The sequence below is a fragment of the Rhipicephalus microplus genome, unplaced genomic scaffold (genome assembly GCF_043290135.1).
Source record: "Rhipicephalus microplus isolate Deutch F79 unplaced genomic scaffold, USDA_Rmic scaffold_375, whole genome shotgun sequence".
NCBI classification, from domain to species: Eukaryota; Metazoa; Arthropoda; class Arachnida; order Ixodida; family Ixodidae; genus Rhipicephalus; species Rhipicephalus microplus.
The window spans coordinates 30,753-37,500 of record NW_027464939.1 but is presented as its reverse complement, the minus strand read 5'-3'; the positions used below and the strand labels follow the sequence as shown (position 1 = coordinate 37,500).

General features: G+C 59.7%; 1 non-coding gene across 1 annotated transcript; it reads right to left on the bottom strand.

The window, feature by feature from the left end:
• Positions 1–1,488: 1,488 nt before the first annotated feature.
• On the bottom strand, positions 1,489–3,303 carry LOC142794119 (small subunit ribosomal RNA). The gene has a single exon (XR_012892086.1). It is a non-coding gene; the product is annotated as a small subunit ribosomal RNA (ribosomal RNA).
• Positions 3,304–6,748: the final 3,445 nt, after the last annotated feature.

The window sequence follows — 6,748 nt, the reverse complement described above, 5'->3', positions numbered from 1 at the left end:
AAGCCGGTTCTCCAAGCCGGACCCGTAGGTATCGTTGTGTGCTCGCTCTCATTGGCCCGCCTAACCAGAAAATGCCTGCGGTACACCCATTTGGATAAGAGTGCACGCAGATGCGGGCCTCGACGGCTACACATTTCCTCGGGCGGCCGCCTCCCGGCCTCCGTGGAGCGCGGGATGCACGGTCCCATCGACAAGCCTCTCCCGTTTTTACCGTGGCGTCGCGGTTCACCACGGCAGGCGGGTCGGTCTCCTCCGCATAAAAAGGGGGACCCCCGCTTTTTGTTCCACGAAATCGCACAAGCTTTTTTCGCATCCACGGTTTGCCACCGCACACCAAAATGCCGATCCGGCTGCCTACTTTAGCCAACAGGTGGAGCCAGGCGCGCCGTACTTGCGCGGCACTTCCCACGTCCACCGAAGTCGGTGCCAAGGACCACTTTCGGCGCCGGAGCCGCGTACGAGCCTACTCGAGGCGGAAGAACGAAGCCAGCAAGGGCCTGGCCGCAAGTGCGTTCAATTGTCGGGACGTCCAAGTCCCTCGTTCTTCCGTGCTTCCTCTTTCGGCAAGTCGTTGCGGCACCTTCCCAAAGCGCGCAGACCCGCTAATCGCGACGAGCGCGACGTGGCCGTGCCGCCTTTCCCTCGGCAGCAAGCAAAACGCCTGGCAACGTCGACGCTCCCCTAACCGCGATCTCGCACCGTGTTTCGTGTGGCGAATTCAAAAGCCGGCCGGCGCTGCTGCAACCATTACGGTCGGTACGCATACGCCGCGGAGGGCGGGACGGTCATCGGAGCGTGCGGTTCCTCCATCGAGTACTGCGCACCTCGGCCGTCGCATCGCCGTGCCATGACCGGCCGCGCGTCAACGCGAACCGGTGCCAGCGAGATCCCTCGCCTGCAAGAACCGACCGGCAGCCTCCGTCACCCGAGGACGCGGAGGCGCTTGCCGCGGACGGCGGGACGGTATGCACTGGTGCACAGCGGACCCGTCACATCGCCAGTTCCTTGACCGACCGCCGACGCTTGTGCCGTTCCTCTCGTACTTGGCAGTCGCCGCGCGATTGTCGGGTCTCGTTCTTGCACGCTCGAACGGTCGGGAGGGCACTCGGCTGGCGTTTCGGGAACGCGCAGCCTCGCCTTCTACCGACGTAACCACGACTCGCCGTTCGCGCTCCGCCGCTCCTGTTTACAGTACTAGGCGGTCCCGCAGCGGTCGGGTCGCGCATTTCGAGCGCTTCGAGCCACGGTGCAGTGGCGGGTCGAAAGCCGACCTATGAGTGCGTTGCGCCGTTTGTACCCGCGTCCGCCACCTGGCCGACCGTCCAAGGTCGCGGTGTTGGCGTCCGCTGGGCGCAACAATTTGTCACGGGGTGCCGCTCCACATTCAGGCAGCCCCGTGGGGAAAAGCCGACCCCGCGTCCAAACGGGGTCAGCGGCAGAAAGTGTCGGGCGCAGACGCAGCTGAGGCGCTCACCCTTCACAATCCGTTAATGATCCTTCCGCAGGTTCACCTACGGAAACCTTGTTACGACTTTTACTTCCTCTAAATGATCAAGTTTGGTCATCTTTCCAACAGACCGGCGCAACCGAAAGGCCGCGCCGGACATCGGTCCGAAGACCTCACTAAATCATTCAATCGGTAGTAGCGACGGGCGGTGTGTACAAAGGGCAGGGACGTAATCAACGCGAGCTTATGACTCGCGCTTACTGGGAATTCCTCGTTCAAGGGGAACAATTGCAAGCCCCTATCCCAATCACGAAAGAAGTTCCACGGGTTACCCAGTCTTTTCAGACAGGGATAAAGACACGCTGCTTCCTTCAGTGTAGCGCGCGTGCGGCCCCGGACATCTAAGGGCATCACAGACCTGTTATTGCTCTGTTTCGTGCGGCTAGGAGCCGCTTGTCCCTCTAAGAAGGTTGTAAGGTGCTGGGAACCCCGCACCTATTTAATAGGCTAGAGTCTCGTTCGTTATCGGAATTAACCAGACAAATCGCTCCACCAACTAAGAACGGCCATGCACCACCATCCACCGAATCAAGAAAGAGCTCTCAATCTGTCAATCCTCCCAGTGTCCGGGCCGGGTAAGTTTTCCCGTGTTGAGTCAAATTAAGCCGCAGGCTCCACTCCTGGTGGTGCCCTTCCGTCAATTCCTTTAAGTTTCAGCTTTGCAACCATACTTCCCCCGGAACCCAAATACTTTGGTTTCCCGGAAGCTGCCCGCCGAGTCATTTGAGTAACTCAGGCGGATCGCTGGTTGGCATCGTTTATGGTCAGAACTAGGGCGGTATCTGATCGCCTTCGAACCTCTGACTTTCGTTCTTGATCAATGAAAACATTCTTGGCAAATGCTTTCGCAGTAGTTCGTCTTGCGACGGTCCAAGAATTTCACCTCTAGCGCCGCAATACGAATGCCCCCGTCCGTCCCTCTTAATCATTACCTCGTATTCCAAAAACCAACAGAACAGAAACGAGGTCTTGTTCTATTATTCCATGCAAGTTTATTCAGGCGACTCGCCTGCGTTGAGCACTCTAATTTTTTCAAAGTAAAAGCACCGGCCATCTCGAGGCACACAATGAAGTGCACCAAGAAAGAACCGGCATGATGTTCAGTCCGAGCCGTCGCATCGGGTAGATGCACTACTCGTCTGGAACTGAGATCCAACTACGAGCTTTTTAACCGCAGCAGCTTTAGTATACGCTATTGGAGCTGGAATTACCGCGGCTGCTGGCACCAGACTTGCCCTCCAATTGATCCTCGTTAAAGGATTTAGAGTGTACTCATTTCAATTACGGGGCCTCAAAAGAGTCCCGTATTGTTATTTTTCGTCACTACCTCCCCGTGCCGGGAGTGGGTAATTTGCGCGCCTGCTGCCTTCCTTGGATGTGGTAGCCGTTTCTCAGGCTCCCTCTCCGGAATCGAACCCTGATTCTCCGTTACCCGTAACAACCATGGTAAGCAAGTAACCTACCATCGAAAGTTGATAAGGCAGACACTTGAAAGAAACGTCGCCGGCTCGTGGCCATGCGATCAGCACAAAGTTATCCAGAGTCACCACACAATACGGGCCGAAACCCGATCGATCTTGGTCTAATAAAAGCACCCGTTACCCAAAGGGCTCCAGGCTCACTGCATGTATTAGCTCTAGAATTGCCACAGTTATCCAAGTAGGAAGAAACGATCTAAGGAACCATAACTGATTTAATGAGCCATTCGCGGTTTCGCCTTATTTCGGCATGTACTTAGACATGCATGGCTTAATCTTTGAGACAAGCATATGATTACTGGCAGGATCAACCAGGTAATCGTTCGACTGCGCGTCCGTCCTCGCCTTCGGCGGGCCGGACGCAGTCTGTGTGCGGCGGAGGCCACCTTCAGGCGCCCCAACACGCTTATTTTGCACTCCGAGATGACGGCGTTCGAGCTCGCTACGGCACAACCTTCCCGAAAGACGAGTGGGAGCCGTGCGGCAAGAAGCACGTTCATGCTCGCTCTTTTTCGTTGCATCGACTCGGTCGCGCCGTGCGGGTTGCCCAAGCCCGCTGCACTGTCGGTGGACCGGCCGGAACTAGCAACGGAGCCGAGACTGCAAAGCCGCCAGACGACGGGTCACGCCCGCGTCTTCGGCGCTTTCGCATCTGAATCGCCCGAGGACGACACGGAACACACCTCGATATCGTGGTAAAACGGCACCGTCCGACAACCAGCCCCTAACGCATCAAGCGGATGAGGCTGCAGACGACTGCCGTGGATTCCCCTGGAGCAGACCCGAGGACACGCTTGACGAGGCCGAAGCCCGCCGCATATCAGACACCCGGTCGCTTTCGCGTACGCCGCTCACGAGAACCCCCACATAATAGCAGCGATAAGTACCCAGACCTCCTTGGGCACTAATACGAGCGTACTCGAGAAAATTTCACCGCGGGTGTGCCCCGAAACGTGTGGCACGTTGAGCGTGCCACAAGTCTACGTCGCTCTCAAACCCGCCGAGGTCGTAGAATTTGCGACCCTACTCACGAAATTCCCACCGAGGATACGGCCGCAAACGTACCGCACCTTGGGTAGGCCACGAGTTTGTGCAACACTACGCTGACGGCACAGCACCGAGGTCGTGCGCGCACGCACGGGAAAATTCCGCCGCGGTTTCTGCCGAAAACGTGAGGCACCACGACTCTCCGCAAGTTCGCGTCGACTGCGAAAGACCGAAGTCGTGAACGACGTGTCCGCTACTCGCCGCCGACACGCTGGACACCAAACGTACAACGACTCGACGGCGTCGTAGAGGCCCACGACGCGGTTTTCCTTAACGACGTCTCGGCGTGGCACCGACAGGTTAGAACGGCCGACCAACGTTCCCTGTCCGCCGTTCGGCTCAGTCGAAGGGCTCGGCGACTTCGGCAACGCTGCGAAGCCGCACGGTGACGCACGCCATGTCCCCATTTTTTTTTTTTTTCTTTCTGCGTCTGCCGGGGTGCCCCTATAATAGCAGCGATAAGCACCCAGACCGCCGTGGGTCGCTCGCCCCGGCTGACGTGGTTTTTCGTACTCCTGCGGCGGTCGCCGTCAAGCACGTCCAAATACGCTACTTTCGTGGGCGCATTCACGCTCTTTCGCTTCGCCGGAGTGCCAGCACTCACTCTGCCAAAAACGGCGAACATCCGAGCGGCGGTTCCCACTTTTGCGTCGGCGTCGCAAACCCCGCCCCGGCAGACGAGGTTTGCCGTACTCGTGCGACGGTGGCCGGCGGGCACGTCGAAAGACGCCGATATCGTGCGCGAATTGGCGCACCTTGGCTTCACCGGAGTGCCGCCACTGACTCCTCCAAAAACGGCGAAGATCCGAGCGGCGCTTCCCACTTTCGCATCGGCGTCCCGAACTCCGCCCCGGCTGACGCGGTTTACCGTACTCGTGCGACGGTCGCCGGCGAGCACGTGGAAAGACGCCGATATCGTGCCCGAATCGGCTCCGTTCGGCTTCGCCGGAGTGCCAGCACTGGCTCGGCGAAAGACGACGAACATCCGAGCGACGGTTCTCACTATTGCGTACGCGTCGCAAACCCCGCCCCGGCAGACGCACTTTGCCGTACTCGTGCGACGGTCGCCGGCGAGCACGTAGAAAGACGCCGATATCGTGCCGGAATCGGCCCCGTTTGGCTTCGCCGGAGTGCCAGCACTCACTCGGCCACAAACGGCGAACATCCGAGCGGCGGTTCCCACTTAGCCGTCGGCGTCCCGAACTCCGCCCCGGCAGACGCGGTTGCCGAGCTCGTGCGACTAGCGACCGCGAAGCCGTCTCGCGACGCCGCTTTCGTGCGCGGCTCCCACTGCGACCTGGGTCACCCGAGGTCGACGAGCAAGAAAGAATGTCGAAAAAAAATTTTTTTTTTTTTGCGTCTGCCGGGGTGCCCCTATAATAGCAGCGATAAGCACCCAGACCGCCATGGGTCGCTCGCCCCGGCTGACGTGGTTTTTCGTTTTCCTGCGGTGGTCGTCGTCAAGCACGTCCAAACACGCCACTTTCGTGGGCGCATTCGCGCTCTTTCGCTTCGCCGGAGTGCCAGCACTCACTCTGCCAAAAACGGCGAACATCCTAGTGGCGGTTCCCACTTTTGCGTCGGCGTCGCCAACCCCGCCCCGGCATACGCGGTTTGCCGTACTCGTGCGGCGGTGGCCGGCGGGCACGTCGAAAGACACCGATATCGTGCGCGAGTCGATGCTTCTTGGTCTCGCAGGAGGGCCGCCACTCACTCCTGCAAAAACGGCGAAGATCCGAGCGGCGCTTCCCACTTTTTCGTCGGCATCGCAAACCTCGCCCCGGCAGACGCGCTTTGCCGTACTCGTGCGACGGTCGCCGGCGAGCACGTCGAAATACGCCGATATCGTGCCCGAATCGGCCCCGTTTCGCTTCGCCGGAGTGCCAGCACTCACTCGGCCAAAAACGGCGAACATCCGAGCAGCGGTACCCACTTAGCCGTCGGCATCCCGAACTCCGCGCCGGCTGACGCGGTTGCCGAGCTCGTGCGACTAGCGACCGCGAACGCGTCTCGCGACGCCGCTTTCGTGCGCGGCTCCCATTGCGACCTGGGTTACCCGAGCTCGACCAGCAAAAAAGAAGGTCGAAAAAAAATTTTTTTTTTCTGCGTCTGCCGGGGTGCCCCTATAATAGCAGCGATAAGCACCCAGACCGCCGTGGGTCGCTCGCCCCGGCTGACGTGGTTTTTCGTACTCCTGCAGCGGTCGCCGTCAAGCACGTCCAAATACGCCACTTTCGTGGGCGCTTTCGCGCTCTTTCGCGTCGCCGGTGTGCCAGCACTCACTCTGCCAAAAACGGCGAACATCCTAGTGGCGGTTCCCACTTTTGCGTCGGCGTCGCCAACCCCGCCCCGGCATACGCGGTTTGCCGTACTCGTGCGGCGGTGGCCGGCGGGCACGTCGAAAGACACCGATATCGTGCGCGAGTCGATGCTTCTTGGTCTCGCAGGAGGGCCGCCACTCACTCCTGCAAAAACGGCGAAGATCCGAGCGGCGCTTCCCACTTTTTCGTCGGCATCGCAAACCTCGCCCCGGCAGACGCGCTTTGCCGTACTCGTGCGACGGTCGCCGGCGAGCACGTCGAAATACGCCGATATCGTGCCCGAATCGGCCCCGTTTCGCTTCGCCGGAGTGCCAGCACTCACTCGGCCAAAAACGGCGAACATCCGAGCAGCGGTACCCACTTAGCCGTCGGCATCCCGAACTCCGCGCCGGCTG